We start from the raw sequence: 22,818 nt of genomic DNA, 5'->3' as shown, positions 1-22,818 counted from the left end.
GGACAATCTGAGCGTGTAGGCGGGTGATTGGGTGCCCGCAAGGGGCAGATTCGGGTCTGATCTGATGGGTAACAGTGACAGGTGGTGATAGGGGGTGATTGATGGGTAATTAGTGGGTGTTTAGAGGAGAGAATAGATGTAAACACTGCGTTTGGGTGGTGATCTGATGTCGGATCTGCGGGCGATCTATTGGTGTGGGTGGGTGATCAGATTGCCCGCAAGCAGCAGGTTAGGGGCTGATTGATGGGTGGCAGTGACAGGGGGTGATTGATGGGTGGCAGTGACAGGGGGTGATTGATGGGTGATTGACAGGTGATTGACAGGTGATCAGTGGGTTATTACAGGGAAGAACAGATGTAAATATTGCACTGGCGAATTGATAAGGGGGGGGGGGGTCTGAGGGCAATCTGAGCGTGTAGGCGGGTGATTGGGTGCCCGCAAGGGGCAGATTAGGGTCTGATCTGATGGGTAACAGTGACAGGTGGTGATAGGGGGTGATTGATGGGTGATTGATGGGTAATTAGTGGGTGTTTAGAGGAGAGAATAGATGTAAACACTGCGCTTGGGTGGTGATCTGATGTCGGATCTGCGGGCGATCTATTGGTGTGGGTGGGTGATCAGATTGCCCGCAAGGGGCAGGTTAGGGGCTGATTGATGGGTGGCAGTGACAGGGGGTGATTAATGGGTGATTGACAGGTGATTGACAGGCGATTGACAGGTGATCAGGGGGGATAGATGCATACAGTACACAGGGGGGGGGGGGGGTCTGGGGGGAGGGTCTGGGGAGAATCTGAGGGGTGGGGGGTGATCAGGAGGGGGCAGGGGGGGAGATAAAAAAAACTAATAGCGTTGACAGATAGTGACAGGGAGTGATTGATGGGTGATTAGGGGGGTGATTGGGTGCAAACAGGGGTCTGGGGGGTGGGCAGGGGGGGGGTCTGAGGGGTGCTGTGGGCGATCTGGGGCAGGGGGGGAGAAATCAGTGTGCTTGGGTGCAGACTAGGGTGGCTGCAGCCTGCCCTGGTGGTCCCTCGGACACTGGGACCACCAGGGCAGGAGGCAGCCTGTATAATACACTTTGTAAACATTACAAAGTGTATTATACACTTTGTATGCGGTGATCGCGGGGTTAACATCCCGCTGGCGCTTCCGTATAGCCGACGGGATGTTGCGGCGGGCGAGTGGTGACAGGCTCCGGCGGAGGATCGCGTCACGGATGACGTGATCGCTCCGCCCATGCCCTTAAATGGACCGCCGCCTCTGTGGGTGAGCCGGTCCTTAAGGGCTCCACTTCCCGGCCGCCTCTGTGCGTTAGGCGGTCGGGAAGTGGTTAAGCAGACACAAAAGACTATTGCATATATTCAAATCAACAAGGATTTTTTGTATACTCCAGAAAGTGCAATGCAACGTGTTTCGCAGGCATCTCCTGCTTCATCGGGCAATAAAAAAGGAGCATATACTCGTACCAATCTGGTGCAAAGATCAGCGTCTATTTGAGGATTTATATATATATATATCTTCGCCCATGCTTATGACCATATACACATCAGGTTTAATTCTCTCTTATTGTATGTTATGATTGACGTTCTAAGCTAATATTTTTATAGTGATCGAGAAAGATTATAAATTAAATTACAACCCTACTTACTAGGATCCATTATTATTGCTAACGGCTGTTACAGATTCAAGTTCCTACCACAAGCATCAAGTCTGTGATAAATATCTGACCATCTGTGGTGTCTGATGTAAGACTGAGATGAAGCCAAACGCCCCTTTATACTATTAACTGTTAATATTATTGAGCTGAGAGATGAAGATGCTAGCAGTGGAAGGGCTATTACTGTTATCATCATTATGTATTATTATAGTGCTAACACATTTAGTCAAGTTACAGATTGAATTAAATAGTTCACATCATGTATTATCTCTCAGTGAGGCTCACAATCCCCACTAAACACGTGGAGCATAACAAGGATTTGCACAGACATGCTGTTAACCAGATAACCACTTTTGGTAGAGAGTACACAAGGTCATATGCTATCAGGCAAATCGGGCACTGCCACTGACATTAATTGAAAGGGTAAATTAAAGTAGTATCTATAGTTTTTTGCAGGGTGTTTTTGTTTTGTGTGGCCACATTCTGGCGTCCGGTGGTGCCCTATTTGGTGCACAACAATTATTGTTTTTTTGTGGGGGTTAGGTGTGTTGATCGAACAGTGTTTGCCTCTGTTCGTTATTCCCCGAATATCGCGGTGTTCGGGTTCAGTTCGGGCTTGGCCGAGCACCTCACGGTGCTCGGCCGCGCTGTTCGGGGGCGTCAGGAAGTGGCGTCAGACGCTAGAGCAAGGAGTACACATGAAACGCACGGGAAGGTATGTATCTGCCCGCCGCTGCCCGTTGCCTTTATCTGCCTGCCGCTGCCTGCCCCGCATTTCACTAAAACTTTAACTGGAGGGGAGCGCAGTGGGGAGAGCCCCGAGGTGAGGAGGGGGGGACCGCCCCCCCTCCCCGCAGACTGTGGCCATGGCTTTCCCCTCATGCTGCGTCCCCTCCAGCCCCCATGCTTGGGTCCCCATAGACTTCAATTAGGTTCGGAGTTCGGCCGAATATGCCGAACATCTGGACCATGTTCGACTGAGCCGACCCGAACCCGAATATCTGAGTGTTCGATCAACACTATTAGGCACCAGGAAGGGGGTTTGTGCATGGGGGGAGGGGTGGTAAAGGTTTGACATAAGGAAGGGTGTTTTTTCAGGGGGTGGTTAGGGCTAGGTTTTAGGAAGGGTGTTTGAGTGGGGGAATGGTTAGGGTTAGGCATCAGGAAGGGTTTTCATGCAGGGTGGAGCTGTTAGGGTTAGGCATTAGGAAGGGTGTTTGCAAAAGGGGTGGCTAGGGTTGGGTATCAGGAAGGGTTTTTGTGCAGGGGAAAGTGGTTAGGGTTAGGCGTCAGGAAGGGCATTTGCGCAGGGGTTGGTTAGGGTTGGGCATCAGGAAGGGTGTTTGTGCAGGGGAGAGCAGTTAGAGTTAGGCATCAGGAAGTGTGTTTTTTCCTGCACCCAATTTTCCTTGGCGTCCCTATTTCACATACACAAAACAGATCAGAAACAAGGCTCAAGATAAAGGGTTGTCCAGACAGTCAACAGCTCAGGTCTTAGGAGTTGAATACTCTGGCACTATTCTGGAGCATTCACAGGCCTAATTAGATGACCCTTAGGTATCATTCACAAGAAGTCCAGGTGCCACTCACAGGTGGACCAAAGATCTGCTGAAATAATTTGCATAGAACTCACGATACCGCCTGCAGGTGGACCAGAGAACTGCAGTGACTGTCCAAGACTGAAGGGGGTCATCTGTTGGTGGGCAGTGGAAGTCCATGGCAGTACACACAAATGCAGCCAGCATGTAAACTGTAGCAGTGTCCATGACAGACACTCTCTCTTCAGTCAAGCCGACCCAAAGACATGTATAGCACATGTACCCCTACTTGTCTCTACCCTGTGTGAGGTGGGTAAAGGAAGCCTTAGGAAAAAGAACACAGAGACACCGGGAGCCTGGATGGTGTAGTATATTCAGGGTTATTCCAGATATAAAGAAAGGCTGTGGTATTCACAAAGGTGAGTTGCAATACTGGGCAACCATCCAAATAGCATTTGTGGAGAATAACCGTCTACAGACGGGTAAGGTTTGGAACCAGCACATCATTTGCTCTATGCAAAAAGGGACCTGGAACCCGAAGTCTCAAGGAGGTCACCCCTCAGGAGGAGGGGTGTGTGTGTGAGAAGTTACAAGGTGGAGATGAGGTTGACGTTACAAGGTGGAGATGAGGAATGTGTTGAAAAACTGGAATGCACAGAGGAAACCCACTCCAACACAAGGAGAACAAACAAGCACCATAGGCCTCCAACTAAAACAACCATTTTTTTCAGCTATTTAATTGTTTCCACAATAAGCACCAAAATTTACAGTTTAAGTGCCAACTTTGTAATAGACTACTTAGGTAACAAGAAAGGATGGCTAACCTTTGATAACTGCTCTCTCTAAATTACTCCGACTTGTTGAATGCATTGCTCATTTCATAATTTACTTTAATGTTCCATAAAAATATCATTTCAATATATTCAATGACCTTTATTCTGACTCTTTATGGCTCATTTATATTTGTTTCTTTGTTCTGTGCCTAATTAAACTATTTTTCTTTTTTTGGGGAAGAAAGTGAGAAATATTAATTTGCATTATTATTATGCAGCTCTCAGAATTAACTTGTTTTTCTTCATGTGGATCAAAGTTTTATTTAGAAGAAGGTAAATACTTACGCTCACAATGGATGATTATAATGAGAGAGTGCTGGGATTTCGGGAGCAAAAATTTACACAGCATTTACATTTTCAAATTTGCTAGAGCGGTAGGGTTTAACTGTGCCCAATTAAAGGGCTAATAGATGATCTAAGAATAAAGGTCGAGAAAGTGGACTGCAAAATAGGGTCAACAGGAATGAGAACTAGATGCCTTCAAATGGCAGTCTTTATTTTTTTTAAAGTTTCTAAATCAGTAGGAATTAAGCTCACAATTATATAGTTACTTAGTAAAGGTGGCTAATTGCTAATTCTCCAAACTTAGTTTGTTGTTTAAGACTCAATTAAAACCAATCTCTGAGTGAAATTAACACAAGTGTTGGAAAGATTATACTGTTTCTCAAAAAGGCTTCTCGTTAGTACCTGCTGCTTCTTTTCCCTAAAGTGAACCTCCGCACTAAAAATCTACTCAGCAGAACTGAAAAGGCTTGGTGTTTTTTTAACAGTTTCACAGCATCACCTGTCACCTCCTTTCAACCAAAAAGATGGCTGCCCTCATGAAATCAAACATTTGCCTGTTCTTTTAAAACAGGGTGGGTAAGAGATTATATTACCTATCTATTTTAATTAACATAAATAATGTGACTTAATGACAGTATGTTTGTTTAGGCTGAAGTTCCTTTTTAAAGAGACTCTGTAACAAAATGTTCAGCCTTATTTCTTCTATCCTATACGTTCCTATACCTGTTCTAATGTGGTCTGTCTTACCTGAGCCTTTCCTAGTTGCACAGTGGCTGTATTATCTTTGTTATATAATCTAATCTTCTTTCCTTTGTCAGCTTTGTCGGGCTGAGGCAGGAATGTGCTGCTCTACTGTTATAGGCAGAAGTTATACACACCCTCTCCACGCCCCCTCCAGGCTCTGTATGAGTCACAGACTGAGCTTCTTTTAGCCTATCACATGCTGGTTAGCAGCCATGTTTTTTGTTTGTAAACACTGCATAAAACTGGCAATTACAAGCCAGGATTGCAGCAGGGAGTGGCAGAAACAGCACAGAGGGGCCCAGGAGAACATAATGAACAGAATAGTATGCTTTTTATTGTAAGAATTTTAGAGTACAGATTCTCTTTAAAATTTACCTGTAAGGATAAAATGCCCCTATGAGGTACTCACCTAGGCAGGGGAAACCTCTGGACCCAAAAGAGGTTTCCTCTGTCCTCTTCTGTCCATCCATTCTAGCACTGGCGCCCCTGAAAAAAAAAAGCTTGTCAAAACATGTCGGCAGCTCATGCAGATGTAGTAGCTATACAGCCAGCTCAGTTTTCTTCAGAAGCAGACAGCTGGATCGGGTCTGTGCCACTGTGCAGGCGCAAGAAGACTGCACCTGTGCAGTAACACAGACCAAATTGAGCTCAGCTATTTCCACCAGAGCCAGAGTGCCCCTAGCTAGCGCACATGCATTAGGATCAGCAGGATCGAGAGGACGGAGGAGGGTTGAAAAGACCTTTTAGGATCCAGAGGCTTTTCCTTCCTGAGGCAAGCATGCCCTAGGGGAGCCGTTTTTTTTTCTACAGGTTAGCTTGGTTAGCAAGAATAAATTGTATTTGGGGAGGCACCAAGAGGTGATTTGCAGCTGCTGACTGAATCTCATCTCACTACTATTATAAATGTGAACGTTTGGATGTTTGGATGTTTTTTACTCAATCACGCAACAATGGCTGAACGGATTTGAATGAAATTTGGCACACACATAGTACATTACCTGAAATAACATATAGGATACGTTTTTAATTCCATAACCAAAACGTGGGCGGAGACAAATACAAATTTCACTGGGAAAATGTAAACTTTTGCCATTCTTACTGTTAAAGTGAATGGGAACGCGTATTAAAAAAAAAGTCAGATACTCACCTAAGGAGAGGGAGGATCTGGGTCCCATAGAGCTTTCCCTTTCCTCTCCCGGTCCCCGCTGTTGTCCTGGCTCCCCCGTAGTGGTATTCGACCGTTTCAATCAAATACTGCTGTCTCCCAGCCGAAGGGAAGCTTCGGAAATGCTTCGGGAGCCAGAGTGCTCCCCGAAGACGGGCTGCTCTACACTGCGCACGCGCGAGTGCCCTCTATGATGCACTCGTGCACACGCAGCGTGGAGCCGCCTGTCTTCGGGATGACTCGGCTCCCGAAGACTTCTGAAGTCCCCTCGGCAGGGGATGTGAACGGAGGAGCCAGCGCAGCACCGGGGGCACCGGGAGAGGAGAGGGAAGGCTCATTAGGACCGAGCCTTCCCTCTACTTAGGTGAGTATCTGACTTTTTTAATTTAAATAAGGATTCCCATTAGCTTTAATGACAGGGTTTTCAAGCTTTGCACAGGTGGTCATTGGGTGACTGGGATTAATATTCAAAAAGTGGGTGGAGCCTACAAAATCCAATCAAAATTCAGCTATTGATTTTCAAGGGGAATATTAAATTGCTGCCATTCTTGCGCTGTTAATGGCACTGTAATAATTTTACCTGTCAGTGAATGTGATGTCTCCCATGGCATCTCCAGCGGGACTCATTCGCATACGGGGACTTCCGCTCCACCGTCCTCCTCTCGCATCCCCAGCACCCCTGCGGCGGAGGTTCGACGCTCGCGCGTGCGTGCGCAGTAAGACTGGACGGATGCGCGCAGCACAAAGCAGCCTTTACAGGCTGAGAAGGCGTGTCCATAAGTGTCAGCTGTGATGTCATCAGCTGACACCTTTTTTGCAGGAGGTGCTATCTTTCCTGGGGGTGGATTAGGATCTACCTTGTGTGCATATAAGGCCGGAGCATTCATTTGCTCATCGGCCTTGATACTAATCAGTACGCTGGTTCTTGGTCCTTATCCTAGTGAGATAGTAGTTTCGTGAGCTACATTTCATATATTGCGCATCTGCCCGATATATATATGTACTCCAGTCAGTTTACAACTGTGTAATATATATATATATATAAATATATTGTAATTACAGTAATTATTGTATTTCTGTGTATGATCCGGCAAGTTCACCACTCTGATTAAAGTCTTTGTACCTCAGTCATCTGATACCCGTTATAGACCTCGGCTAGCCTAATGACCTTGTCTCTGTCTCGTCCCTTCTGTACCTCAGGCATCTGATCCTATGTGTACGACCTCGGCCTGAATATTGACTTAGCACTTGTCTAGACCCTCTTGTACTGTAGCCATCTGACTTCCTGTTTACGATATTGCCTGTTATTTGACCTAGCTCTGTTAAGTCCTACCGTACCACGCTATTCTGACTTCTCGTGTATGACATAGCTTCAACCTGACATTGAGTTGTTGTATTCTGTGTGCACGCCAAACACCTATCGTCACAGGCACAAACCTCAAACCTGGTACAGTTGGTCATTGGGTGACTGTGGTTCAAATTCAGAAAAGGGGGTGGAGCCACAAACAGCCAATCACATTTGTTTCATTTCAATGCAAATTATTGATGCCAAAGACTGCAAAGCTCACAAACATGGTCATTGAGTAATTGAGTAAAAGTGTGTTAGGGTTATAAAAAGTGGGCACAGCCAACAACAGCCAAATACATACTTGGGCAACACCAGGCCATCAGCTAGTATTCAAATAATCCCCAATTTGCTATATCTAAAATGTCACAATATTATTTCACAGCACCAAGATCAAATGTCAAATCTATTTAATAAGCATAAAACAGTGACAAATAAAACACTATTTGTAACCTGATATGAACACAAACATACACTCAATCCACTCCAAATCCCACTGCAGTGAGTTCAATCTTTTGTTGTAACTGAAGTTTGGTAAGATCAGAAAAAAGTATTAATATTCTTGTAAAAATTCCCAGCCCAGGATAAAATTCAAATAAAGTGCTAAGATAAATAAATGTATATTCCTTGCACTTATAGTCTGATCTGGATCAAGTAGTAAATGTACTTAACCCTCCTCTTATGTTAGGGTCAGAACCGACCCGTTTTCAGGTTTTGAATGTCTATAAGTATCACATAAATTTGTTTATTGCATCAATATTTTTTTACTTTGTCAGGAACCTCTATTTAAACAATGTAATAGAAAAATAATCCTTTTCACTAAATTAGAAAATACTGTGGTGAAAATTATGACGTTTATGGTGTTAGGGTCAATTCTGACCCAGTTATGATATAGGATTATAGAACACTAATAAGTGCCAAAACAGAGATACTAGAGCAAAATCTGACAAGCTTGCTCCCATAAGGGATGTCTGGGAGAAATGGGTTCAGCTCCTTCCACTAATGTTTCACCCTGGGCCTCAGGTAGCAGTAGATGAACGTTTGATCCCTTTCCGTGGAAATTGCCCCTTCCGGCAGTATATGCCCAGTAAGCCAGGCAAATACGGCATAAAAATCTGGGCAGCCTGTGATGCAAAAACAAGCTATGCATGGAACCTACAGATTGACACCGGCAAACCCGAAAGTGGCATCCCTGAGAAAAAACAAGGACAATGTGTAGTCCTTGATATGACAACTGGACTGCGGGGTTACAATATCACATGTGACAATTTTTTTTACCAGCTATGACCTTGGACAAGAACTTCTCAGGAGGAAACTTACCATGGTAGGCACAATAAAAAAAAATAAACCTGAGCTGCACACTGAAATTTTGCAAGTGAAGGACAGAGCTCCACTTTCTTCAAAATTTGCTTTTACAGACACCACCACTGTTTGTTTCATATTGTCCAAAAAAATAAATAAATGTGATACTTATGTCCACTTTTCACAAAGATGCAGCTGTGTCATAAAGAAGTGACAAAAAGCCCACAATTATCCTGGATTACAATAAAAACAAAGGGGGAGTAGACAACCTGGACAAGCTGACTGCTACCTGTACTTGTCAGCGAGTGACCAGGAGATGGCCGATGGTTGTGTTTTATAACATCCTAGATGTGTCTGCATACAATGCATTTGTGTTATGGACCCACATCCACCCAGGTTGGAACACAAAAAAGAATAACAAGTGGAGAATACTTCTCGAGTAGCTAGGAAGTTCCCTTGTCAAGGCACACATTGAACAAAGGAAACGGGTGTCTCGAGATCCAATCGCTGCAGCCTTGTTTTTAACCACCGGTGATTTCCAAAATTTCCCTAAAAGCACTTGTGCAATGATTCCCTATGAGAGCGGTTCATCATTTCCGATCTGCTCAAGAAAGTGCTGCCTGTACCATTTTTGGGGTGATTTGTCTAATATTGGCAGGTATAGGAAAATCACAAAATGCTTGAAAAAGGGCTTGGTATAGCGATTTCCCCAGCGCTTTTAAGATTAAATACATTGTATTTATTCTTTTCCGAGTCAGAGAGTTCACTTTCTGACTTACGTCAGGAAGTGAACAAATAAATCGCTCTGCAAAAGCGCTTAGAAAAGCGCTTTACAAAAAATCAAAGTGTGCAGGTAAGCGCCGGGAGAGGGAAAAAAAATCACTCACAAGATCGAAAATCGCTGGCATCAGCTATTTCGATTTTAGATGTGAACAAAGCCTTACCCCCCGCTGATTTGAAGTCAATCCACAGTGTTCACCAGCCAGCTGCAATGCTTGTGGAGAGTCTTAAATGGCTGACACAGCATTTAGGGGTCTATATGAAAAGGGCGCCGGTGAAAAAGGGCGCCTGGTGGAGCCCATATATACAAACTTCGGCTACAAAAAAGGCGCCTGGTGTAGCCCATATAAAAACTTTGGCTACAAAAAAGGAGCCTGGTGTAGCCCATATAAAAACTTTGGCTACAAAAAAACTCCGGGGTGTGTTAATTACTATTCCCCCTCCAGGCCGCCATGGATAGTGGGGGAATGAAATAATTCGGCTTCCAGCACTTGTAGCCCATATAAAAACATAGGCTACAAAAAAATGCAATAATATGGGCTACAAAGGGGCGCCCTACTGTAGCCGAAAACCTTGTAGCCGAAAAAATATGGGCTACAAAGGGGCGCCCTACTGTAGCCGAAAACCTTGTAGCCGAAAAAATATGGGCTACAAAGGGGAGCCCGCTTGTAGCCTATATCAAAACTCGTGCGCCCTTTTCTACACCTTGTAGCCCATATTTCCAGAAATAACATTGATGTCTATGGCGGCGCCCTTTTCATACAGGCAGCTTGGGCGCCCTTTTCAACCGATACCGCATTTAGTGTCTGGGATTGGATGCAGTGATCCCGACTCCGTCTCATGATGGTACTGCAGAGTTCCGTGGTTCAGATCTGGCACCTACTCGTTGACGAATGACATAATTTTCCCAAAGCCTATGGGAGCCAATTAATTTCAAGAGGCACATCTCTCTTCTTCAGAGCTCTTCCTTGTTTCTGGGTCCTTCTACTTCATGGAGTGCAATAAGTTTGTAATGAGTGGCTTCATCCAGTGATGTCCACGTGTCTCTGTTTCTCATGCCCTGGCATGTGGTTATCTAATCATCAATCACCCCCATACTTTACCAGAGGAGGTGGGACTTGTGACCATCTCGGAAAAGTGCCCTGCAGTATCTTCACCCCTGATAGCAACTTTGCACACTCACAAAAACAGACAGTTTTGCTAGGCAAATTGCAATGATACATAATTTACCCATAGGGGGAGACATTCTGCCCATGCATGGAGAGGCTGCTTCTGCGTATGCAGCTCATGGGCATAAAGTAATCACTCTAATCAAAGTAACAGCTTGCATCCTTGTAGGCAGCTTTTCCAGTGAGGCATAAGGAGAGGTGCAGAGTACTGAAGCATTTAGGAAAGCACAGGTGTGTCTATGTAATGCAGACTATTAAGAAACACTTTGAATATATACAGATGGCTTGAGAAGTATTGTTTTTCATTGGGAATATTGAGATATGTGCAGGGCTTCTACAGCAATGAAATGATTTTGTAAACATTTGCAGTTGGATTTGGCAAACACCGTATGTTTGTACAAGCCTCATTGCTCAGCAGTCTACTTGGGCAGCTATTAATTTGCCTGGTGCATTTTTTTTTCTTGTTTGTTTTTTTCAATTTAACTCTGGCAGGTTTCCCTTCAGCAAATGCTTTTTGCCTCCTTTTCTCACTATATGTAAGCGGATATGCACTCTGTATAAAGTCAGTCTGCTCATACTGCACAGATCCTTGGTAACTTTTGTACGACTGTGTTTTAACTACTTTATGATCGCCTCACGCCAATGGGCGTGACCACGGCGGCAGCCCCAGGACCGCCTAACGCCAATTGGCATCAAGTCCTGGGGCTGCAGTTTTCCAGGGAACGGCCGTGCGCATGCGCGATCATTCCCTGCCGCTTCACGGAATGGAGTTCCATTGAATAGCCTGCTAGCCGTCGATCGCGGCTAGCAGGCTGCTTGTAAACGTAAGGGGAAAGAAATCCACTTTGTTTACAAGTGTACAGCACTGCCGGGGGCCACAGCGCTGTGCAGATCAGCGATCCCCAGCCGGGGAGTGCCCTCCTCTCATAGGCTGATGCCTATGAGAGGCGGAACAGAACGGATCGCCGTCCTGTTCCAATCCTACTTCACGGAGGGTAGGAGGGGAGGAGGGAAGGGGAGGGAGGGAGCCTCGCTGAGGCATGTGTAAAAAAAAAATAAACAAAGCCTGCAGCGATCGGACCCCTCCGGAGTCATGTCCCCTATGGGACAAAAAAAGGAGGTGAGTCCGATCGCTGGGCACCTAAGCTGGGCTGTGCAGAAGGCTGAAAAGCCTTCACAGCCCAGAAATGCAAACATGAGCCAGGTCTTTCGGGGGGGGGGGGGACCACTGAGGTCATCAAGTGGTTAAAAGGTCATCAACTATCTGATGTGTGCACACAGCTCTACATGCCTCACCCGCCTTTCTAACAATAACAATAACATTTTTTATAGTGCTTTTCTCCCATAAGACTCAAGGACTCAAAGCGCTTAGGCTCTCTCAGATTCAGTAGTTGGAAGTAGCAGGATGGAGTATTCAAACAACAAAAATGATATTTCTGCAAATGCGAAACTGAACAGGTGGGCTTTCAGTCTGGATTTAAACACGTCCAGAGATGGAGCTGTCCTGATCTGCTGAGGGAAGGAGTTCTGTAGCGTAGGAGCAGCATGACAGAAGGCAAAGTTTCCAGGTGGACTCTGGGTATGACTAGATTATTAGAACCTGTGGATCTGAGATTTCAGGGATTGCTACGCAGCTGTAGCAGTTTTCTCATGTATCCAGGGAGCAGATTATGTAATGCCATTAACGCCTATTAAAGCAAGCCTAAACTAAACTTTCACTCACTAGATTATTGTTCCTCTCCCAAATCTTTAAAGTGACTCTGAACAGACCTAAAAAGTGCCATACTGAACTTACCTGGAGCTTTCCTTAGCCCGTGTAGTCCGTGAAGTCAGTTGGTGTCCTTTGGGTTCATTCCATTCTCACGCTGGGGGCTTAATTCGTTGCGTGACTTGGCCAGGAGTCATGCGCAGCTGCACATGCGTGGCCCATCTGCAGGCCCATCTCACTCACCTGCCTGCCACAGTGACCGTCACCAGCAAGAGCACGGAGGGAGACCAGAGGATGCCAAAGGAACTCATGGACTACGGGGGGCTGGAGGTAGCTCCAGGTAAGTTCAGTATGGTGTTTACTTAGGTGTGCTCAGGGCTTACTTAACATTCTTTGGCCCTTACCCCTCTTTCCATGGAGCCCCTATGGGTCATATAACAGATGTGACCACCATGATACCCCCATGACAGTGAGGCCTCCATGGCTACCTCTAACCATGAAAGTCATGGCCACAACAACACATGCTGTGAAGGTGGATGGGGTAGCCTGTGTCCAAGTACTGGTTAGGGGGTGTGATTTGCCCCTTTACAGTTCTGGATTCACCTAAGTCTTCGGGGACCTTTCTCCTGTTGTGCATCTGACATATTCTATCCTTGAAGGTCAATGTTCTGTTTGAATTTAGTGGCAAACACCATGATCTCAACTATGCATATGGTGTGTAATAATATTCAGCTCTGGAAAAAAATGATACCACAAAAGTTATCCTTTTCTCCAGTTTTATACAGAACTAGCAGATCCAAACCCGTTTAAAAACAAGCTCTAGGTCTGTGTTTTCTCGCCGCCGGCCTGTTATTGCGCATGCATGCGCACACCCGGCCGCCCACTCACACGCCTACCTGGCTCCCTGGCCCTGGCCCTGTCCACCTGTCTCTGTGTAGCTGGGTCCGTGCTGCGCACATGCGCAGTAGCAAAAAGCACGGACCCAGCTACACAGAGACAGCACACGCAGGGACACAGGGGTTTTATTATAGAGGATACCCAGCTAGCACATGCTTGACTTCAGCTAACATCTGGAAATATGCCTGAAGAAGGGGACCAGATCCCAGAAGGCTTGCATCATTTAACTTTATCAGTTAGCCATTATGCTGTAATATGTACCAACAGAGGTGCCAAGCAGAGTAAAACAATGTCAACAGTCCCGCTTCATCAGGCAGTACAGGAGCATATAAAACTGGTTCAGGTCCATAAAGCACACAGAGGCGCTCACACGCTTTATGGACCTGAACCAGTTTTATATGCTCCTGTACTGCCTGATGAAGTGGGACTGTTGACCGCAAAACGCGTTGTGATTCTATGGAGCTGTGAATAAATTGTATATTTTTTACTCTGCATTTGAGTATATGTCCACTACCAGAGGTAGGTAAGTCCACCTCGACTTCCCTCTTTTTATCATTTTTAGAACATTGTTTTACTCTGCTTGGCGCCTTTGTTCGTACATATTACAGCACGATTAAGTCCACCCCTGGTGGAGGGGTTCTTTCCCCATTTTCCTATCTACAGAGAGCGACTTTTATACCTGAGTGGGGTCAGGTTGGTACTAATACTCCCCACCTGCCTGTCAAGTGGTTGCCTGATGGTAACCTACCTTGTGAGTATAAGAACCTTTGACATTACATTATATATTGAGCTTACCAGACAATATTGCACTATTGGGCTCTTGATGTCCTCTGTTTTGTTTTTACAAGTTAGCCATTAAAAGGTATTACTTTTCCAAGACTTTGTTTTTTCTCCTACATAATTTGTTTGGCTAACACGGTACAGAAACATTTTGGCTACTATCAGCTAGCACATGGCAACCCAGAACCACAAGGAGAGTAAAGAGGGCTAAAAGAGACCGGAATTCAGCTTTAAAGTGGACCTGAACTCTTGCACAGGACAGAAGGAAAACAGAGAAATGCACCCTGTATGTATTTAGAGAGTTTGGCCGTTCTGATTTCCCCTCATCTGTGATTAATCACAATTGTAATTTGATCTCTCAGCTGTGTCAGGTGGCTGCCTCGGCAGAGCAGCTAATTTGTAAACACAGGATGTTAACCCTATGTCTGCTTCCATGAAAGCAGGAAGTAGATACACTGTAGAGCTATTGCAAGATTTGTATCAGCTGTAACAAAGAAATATTTTTCTTTAAATGTTATCATGCTGTTGCTAAACGTTTAGAGCAGAGAGGAAGTTCTGTGTTTGAGGCCGCTTTAAGTGAGAGAGTGCAGTTTGCAGTGACGTATCAGTCCCAAATATGCAAATCATGTCTTTATGCCCCTAAAAGCCAGGCACACATCCATAAGCGCTGGTGTATAGTGAGCCTATAACTTATACATTTTACAGAACCATACTAATTCAACATGCTCACAGCTGCTTTGGGCTAAGGGCAAGTGAACATCTTTGTCTTAGTTTTATAAGAATTACTGATAATATTTCTCCTAATTTCCAAATAAAAATATTGTTCTTTGAAGCGTAACTTGACAGTACATCAAAATAAGAGGAACACTGTGGTGTTTGCAGAACCTGAATAATTCATAGAAGACAAATCCCTTTTCACTCTTAACCATTTAACGGCAAGCATACGTATTAAAACGTCATGCTTTCCCCTATTAATGGCAACATGACGTTTTAATACGTCGCGTGTTCCCGCCGCCGCTCCGCACGTGTCCGCGCCGCTACCGCCGCCGTTTCCGTCGGGTTCCCGTGCTGGGTGATTGGGGAAGAGGACCGAGCGGTCCTCTACCCAATCGCACTGCCTGGAGTGAATGGACGCGACCGCGAACAGCGGCCGCATCCATTCACAAAACAGGAAACTGTCATAGTTGCTAAAATGTAAAAAGAAAAAAAAAGTGATCACTTCCTAATGGGAGAGTGTTCACTAGCGCCATCTTGTGGCCAAAAAGTATATTGCACATACAGGCAAATACATAATATCCACACAATATTAATAAAATGAAATTACATTTCCACCCTTTCCCCCCCTCAAAAAAAAACCACTTTTAAAAAAAAAATCAGCTATAAATAAATAAATAGTTGCCTTAGGGACTCAGCTTTTTTAATCTATATTGTATGAGGGAAAAATAATTTTACTTTATTACATAGGGGCTTGTAATTATGGGCAGAACAAAAACAAAACAAAACAGAAAAATAACACCTATATTTCAAAATAATATATTGTCGCCATACATTGTGATAGGGACATAATTTAAACGGTTTAATAATCGGGACTACTGGGCAAATACAATGTGTTGGTTTTATCAACAGGAGCATGTTTAATTTTAAAACTATAATGGCTGAAAACTGAGAAATAACGATTTTTTTCCCATTTTTTTTGTATTTTTCCAATTAAAATGCAATTAGAATAAAAAAATTCGTAGCAAAATGTACTACCCACAGAAAGCCTAATTGGTGGCGAAAAAAACGAGGTATAGATCATTTCCTTGTGATAAGTAGTAATATAGTTATTAGGGAATAAAAGGGAGGAGCACTGACAGGTGAAAATTGCTCTGGTCCGTTAGGGTAAAAACCCTTGGGGGTGAACTGGTTAAACAAAATGGCATTGCCTAAGACATGATACGAAATCAGTATTTGGTGGGATAACCTCAATTTGCAATCACAGCTATGTGTTTTGGCCAAAAATTGCTGTTGGGTAATTTCATGCCACTTTTTCTGTAAAAAATCAAACAGTTCATTTTTGTCATCATCCATCTCCCTCTTAACCACTTGACGACCAGTGGATTTCTGTCTGATCTGTGCTGCGTGGGCTCTCCAGCCCGCAGCACAGATCAGGATTATGCCAGGGCGATCAGACTTACCCCCTTTTTTCCCCACTAGGGGGATGTCCTGCTGTGGGGGTCTGATCGCCGCCGGCTCTCTGCTCTTTGCGGGGGGGGGCTCTTCAAAGCCCCCCTCCGCAGCGTTTTCGGTGCTCCCTCCCTCTCCCTCCCTCTCCCTTCCCCTCTGAGCTGCGCAGGACGGATATCCGTCCTGCGAATTGTAGGATAGGCTTCAGCCTATCATATGCCGGCGATCCCCAGCCAATCAGAGGCCCGGGATCGCCGATCTTCCTTATGGCGCTGCTGCTCTCCGGCTGTTCACGGAGACAGCCTCCGTGAACGGACATCCATGGAAACCCGCAGATGACCAGTTTACGCCAATCGGCGTTAGCTGGTCGTCAAGAGGTTAAAGTAATTATGAGCCAAAGCTCAGGTTCAAAATGAGACATTAAACAATTGACAGCACATGTAGGCTGCAAATAAAAGGAAACCAACAGAGGTGTGCAGGGATTTATACACACCTCGAATACAAATGATATTATGCACTCATTCCTAATCTAAGAATTTGAATGCAAACTTAAGCACATGGATATAGCTAGCCATAAGTATACTTACTGTATGTTTGTTTGTAGAGCAGAAGACATTGGCAGCGCTTCCAGAGGCCTCACCCGAATTAACTACCTGCATAGATGTGCAGAGCTTTAAAAACAGGCAAATTACACAACTTCCATGGCAATGACATACCCTCAGGGAAGAGGCCTAACCGCTAGCCTAACCATAAAAACATAATTCTTACCTGGTGCTGCGAGTCATAAATGGTATACACATCTTTTCTTTTCCAAAGGACAGCGGAAAAATTGACTGCTAAATTTGGCGGCTATTGACTGTAATGTAAAATGCAGAAAATCCGCATCACCGATATGCGGTATGACGCTGACTTTAACGGTTAGCAGCAAAGCCCCCATAGGAACTAAAAACACCAAATTTTCAGGGTATGTTAAGCAGAAGAGTGGGAACAAGAGGAAAAAAATCTTTCAAAAAGACCTTGTCATTTTTGAGAAAATTGATGTGAAATTCGGCGGAAATTTCGATGGAAATTTCTGCGATTCCTGCGAAAATCCGCCTACCGCACTGTCATTATCGATTTCCGAATTCTGATGCGGAAAATCAATTCCCAATCAGAAATGCGGAAATTGCATTTCCGCGGAATCTGAACGAGCATCCCTAAGGATATGTATATATATATATATATATATATATATATATATATATATATATATATATATATATATATATATATATATATATATATATATATATATATATATATATATATATATATATATATATATATATATATATATATATATATATATATATATATATATATATATATATATATATATATATATATATATATATATATATATATATATATATATATATATATATATATATATACACACACACAGTATATATACAGTATGTATCCCAGATGCATTGTTATCTTTGCCTAGTGCTCTGCCTCTCCATCTGAAACATAAAAACGCCTTGCCCTGCAATGCCGTAAAGATAACTTAAAGGAAAGGTTCAGAGACGCTACAAAAAAATAAAAATCCACATCCACTTACCTGGGGCTTCCTCCAGCCCGTGGCAGGCAGAAGTACTGAGCCTGCGCAGTACAGCCCGGAGGACATCTGATGAATCAGCGCGCCGGCGTGGAACGCACAATGGAGCGCAGAAGAGGCCCGACCTGGCCGCCAGCCTGGCCAGGTCGGGTCGGCCACCGGAGACCACCGGGAGCCTGCACACCTCCTGCCTGCCACGGGCTGGAGGAAGCCCCAGGTAAGTGGATGTGGATTTTTTTTTTTTTGTAACCTTCCCTTTAAGGAACAAAAGTACACAATTGGAGTTTCTCACAATGCATCTGTTATACTGTATTTCATTGATATGCTCACATTAGCCTATCAGCGGGGTGATGACTTGCATCTGAATAATATGCAGTAATATGCAGCATGCTGTGCAGTGTTGCTTGTGAATGTTCACCAAAGTTATTTTTGCATCAAAATGCCTTTTAGATTTTAAGAAATTTTCACGAAAGTACATTGTATTTTTCATGAAAATCTCAAAAATCATTATTTTTACCTCGAAAATGTGAATTTATTTTATAAAAATGTGAAAAAATTCCCCCAAAAATGTGAAACATCACAAACTTATTACGAAAAAATGTTCTATGGCAATGTCGTCAAGTTGCATTTAACATTATTTTTGCAAAAATGTATGTGAAAAGAATATTGGCGTTTTCGCTCATCACTGATGCTGTGTATTGTGTGTTTACAGTTGCAGCGAAGCATACTTCTATATACTGTATGCTTCACTGTTGCGTCGCATTTGTACAGCACAATGCAACTTTTCAATCATCACCTTTGCATTGCAATGCTGTCATGACACCACCTGCATAGTGTGAAAGGACCCTTATCAGTTATTTAGTTGGGGAACTTAAAGAGAAACTGTATTCAGGGATTGAACATCATCAGTAGTTGATGCCCCCTTTACCAGGAGGAATCTTTTCCTTTTCATAAACGGTTCATCGGGGAGCTCTGTATGGTTGATATTGTGGTGAAAGCCCTCCCTCAGTGTGATGTCAGGACCATGGTACAGACATCACACTGTATGAGCCTTGTTGCATTGCGGGAAATAACAGCTGTTTACAACTGCCAAAAAAGCAAGCAGCAGCTACTTCCACTGACATCACCTGACAGCAGTAAAAATGTCACCATGTGATATATGTCAGAATGTAAATCAGGGAGAGGAAAGAGTTTATGTAACGATCGGTGTAACACAGAGAGGATCTGATTATTGGTGATCTGCAGTATCACCAAAAATACAGATATATACCCGATTATTGATGATCTGCAGTATCACCGATAATCAGATATATTACTAACCTCTGGACACCTGAGAGATATGAGTGTTTGGTGTAACAGTAATACTTTGAGAACAATACCAGGAGGACAGGTACAAGGCAGTAAGGAATACTGCTAGAGTAAGTACCTTTCCGCAGCCTGAGACTCTCCTGCAGGGAGGAGTCAGACTGGGTGAGGGAAGGACTAGAGATGAGCGTAATGACCTAATTACGATTTCGCGAAATTTTGCGTAATTAGTGTAATTACGATTATGGCCGTAAGTACATAATCGTAATGAAGAAGGATTTCGCGAAATTTCGCGTAAGCGTAATTTTCGCGTAATTTTCGCATTACAGTCAGTATTACGAAATTAATGCGTATGGCCATGCTCCCAAGCGGAAAAGTTGACGCATGTATCAATGTTAGGTAGCCGCCGACTTTAAGGGTTAATAGCAAAGCCCCCTTAAATGCTAAGAGCCTCAAATTTGGAGAATATATTAAGGAGATCAGGAGGAATAAGAGGAAACATTTTTTTTCAAAAAGACCTTATAGTTTTTGAGAAAATCGATGTTAAAGTTTCAAAGGAAAAATGTAAACATTTAAAAACCCGCCGACTTTAACGGTTAATAGCAAAGCCTGCTTAAAGTTTAGGAACACCAAATTCCCAGGGTATATTAAGGGGATCAGTGGGAATAAGAGGAAACATTTTTTTTCAAAAAGACCTTATCGTTTTTGAGAAAATCGATTTTTAAGTTTCAAGGGCGAAAATGTCTTTTAAATGCGGAAAATGTCAGTTTTTTTGCACAGGTAACAATAGTGTATTATTTTCATAGATTCCCCCAAGTGGGAAGAGTTTTACTTACTTCGTTCTGAGTGTGGGAAATATAAAAAAACAAGCGACGTGGGGTCCCCCCTCCCAGACCTCTTTAACCCCTTGTCCCCCATGCAGGCTGGGATAGCCAGAATGCGGAGCACCGGCCGCGTGGGGCTCCGCACCCTGACTATACCAGCCCGCATGGTCCATGGATTGGGGGGTCTCGGAAAGGCAGGGGCAGCCAAGATTTCCCCTCCCCCTCTGAGCCCTTGTCCAATCCAAGGACAAGGGGCTCTTCTCCACCTCCGATGGGCGGTGGAGGTGGAGGCCACGATTTCCTGGGGGGGGGGTCATGGTGGAATCTGGGAGTCCCCTTTAAAAAGGGGTCCCCCAGATGCCAACCCCCCCTCCCAGGAGAAATGAGTATAGAGGTACTTGTACCCCTTACCCATTTCCTTTAAGAGTTAAAGTAAATAAACACACAGACACTTAGAAAAAGTATTTTAATTGAACAAAAAACATAACCACGAAAAAAGTCCTTTAATATTCTTAATTAACCATTAATACTTACCTGTCCCTTTAAATAAATGACCCCTCGCAATATCCTCGGAAATGTTCTATCAGTTACAATGTAACAAAGTTATTACAATGTAACAACTTTGTTACATTGTAACTACGCCGCACCCGACGTCACTCGCCGCCGCCGCCGCCGCGTCTGTGCTGCACGGACCCGACAGAGCTCTGAGCTATAGCTCAGAGCTCTCTAAGCATCTTTGTATTTGGGCTCCAAGGAGCCCCATTGGTCCTTAGCAGACCAATGGGGTTCCTTTAAATCAGAAGGAACCCCATTGGTCTGCTAAGGACCAATGGGGCTCCCTGGAGCCCAAATACAAAGATGCTTAGAGAGCTCTGAGCTATAGCTCAGAGCTCTGTCGGGTCCGTGCAGCACAGACGCGGCGGCGGCGGCGGCGAGTGACGTCGGGTGCGGCGTAGTTACAATGTAACAAAGTTGTTACATTGTAATAACTTTGTTACATTGTAACTGATAGAACATTTCTGAGGATATTGCGAGGGATCATTTATTTAAAGGGACAGGTAAGTATTAATGGTTAATTAAGAATATTAAAGGACTTTTTTCGTGGTTATGTTTTTTGTTCAATTAAAATACTTTTTCTAAGTGTCTGTGTGTTTATTTACTTTAACTCTTAAAGGAAATGGGTAAGGGGTACAAGTACCTCTATACTCATTTCTCCTGGGAGGGGGGGTGGGCATCTGGGGGACCCCTTTTTAAAGGGGACTTCCAGATTCCACCATGAACCCCCCCCTCCAGAAAATCGCGGCCTCCACCTCCACCGCCCATCGGAGGTGGAGAAGAGCCCCTTGTCCTTGGATTGGACAAGGGCTTGGAGGGGGAGGGCAAAGCTTGGCTGCCCCTCCCCTTCCGAGACCCCCCAATCCATGGACCATGCGGGCTGGTATAGTCAGGGTGCGGAGCCCCACGCGGCCGGTGCTCCGCATTCTGGCTATCCCAGCCTGCGTGGGGGACAAGGGGTTAAAGAGGTCTGGGAGGGGGGACCCCACGTCGTTTTTTTTTTATATTTCCCACACTCAGAACGAAGTAAGTAAAACTCTTCCCACTTAGGGGAATCTATGAAAATAATACACTATTGTTACCTGTGCAAAAAAAACTGACATTTTCCGCATTTAAAAGACATTTTCGCCCTTGAAACTTAAAAATCGATTTTCTCAAAAACTATAAGGTCTTTTTGAAAAAAAAATGTTCCTCTTATTCCCACTGATCCCCTTAATATACCCTGGGAATTTGGTGTTCCTAAACTTTAAGCAGGCTTTGCTATTAACCGTTAAAGTCGGCGGGTTTTTAAATGTTTACATTTTTCCTTTGAAACTTTAACATCGATTTTCTCAAAAACTATAAGGTCTTTTTGAAAAAAATGTTTTTCCTCTTATTCCTCCTGATCTCCTTAATATATTCTCCAAATTTGAGGCTCTTAGCATTTAAGGGGGCTTTGCTATTAACCCTTAAAGTCGGCGGCTTTTTTATATTATACGGAGCGTTATGGTTTAACGCGAAATTACGGTAGCGTTTAATGCGAAATTACGGCATGAACGAAACGCGAAATTACGCGTTGAAAATTACGCTTACGGTATTTTCAATTACGATTTTAATGGCAATTACGCTACCGTAATTTCGCATCGTAATCGCAAATTTCGCATGCGTAATTTTAGTAATGCGAAATTACGAAACTTTCGGCTCAACTCTAGGAAGCACCAGAGCGTGAGTGACACTAATAGGAGGATGTCACTGACTGATCTGTGAACTATCTCCTAACTGGGGAGATAGCTCTCAAGGTCGGACAAGCCAGCTCGGCAACACACGGACATACAAAGTACAAAGACAGGAGGCTGATTTGGTAATCCTAAGGCAAGCAGGGTTTGGCAACAGAGTATCAGATATAGCGAAGTACCAAATCAGTGAACAGAAGAGTGGTCAGGAAAGCAGAAAGTCATAACAGATAACAAACAATGCCTAGTCTTGGGTGTGAGCTCCGTGATCATCAACACCCTGGAACTAGTCTGAAGTATAACAGAATGATAACACAGATTCCTAATCTTGGGTGTGAGGTCCTTGATCATCAACACCCTGGAACTAGTCTGAAGTATAACAGAATGATAACACAGATTCCTAATCTTGGGTGTGAGGTCCTTGATCATCAACACCCTGGAACTAGTCTGAAG

Source organism: Hyperolius riggenbachi, chromosome 12, assembly GCF_040937935.1.
Source record: "Hyperolius riggenbachi isolate aHypRig1 chromosome 12, aHypRig1.pri, whole genome shotgun sequence".
NCBI classification, from domain to species: Eukaryota; Metazoa; Chordata; class Amphibia; order Anura; family Hyperoliidae; genus Hyperolius; species Hyperolius riggenbachi.
The sequence above is the reverse complement of the archived record's forward strand: the minus strand, read 5'-3'. Positions refer to the sequence as shown.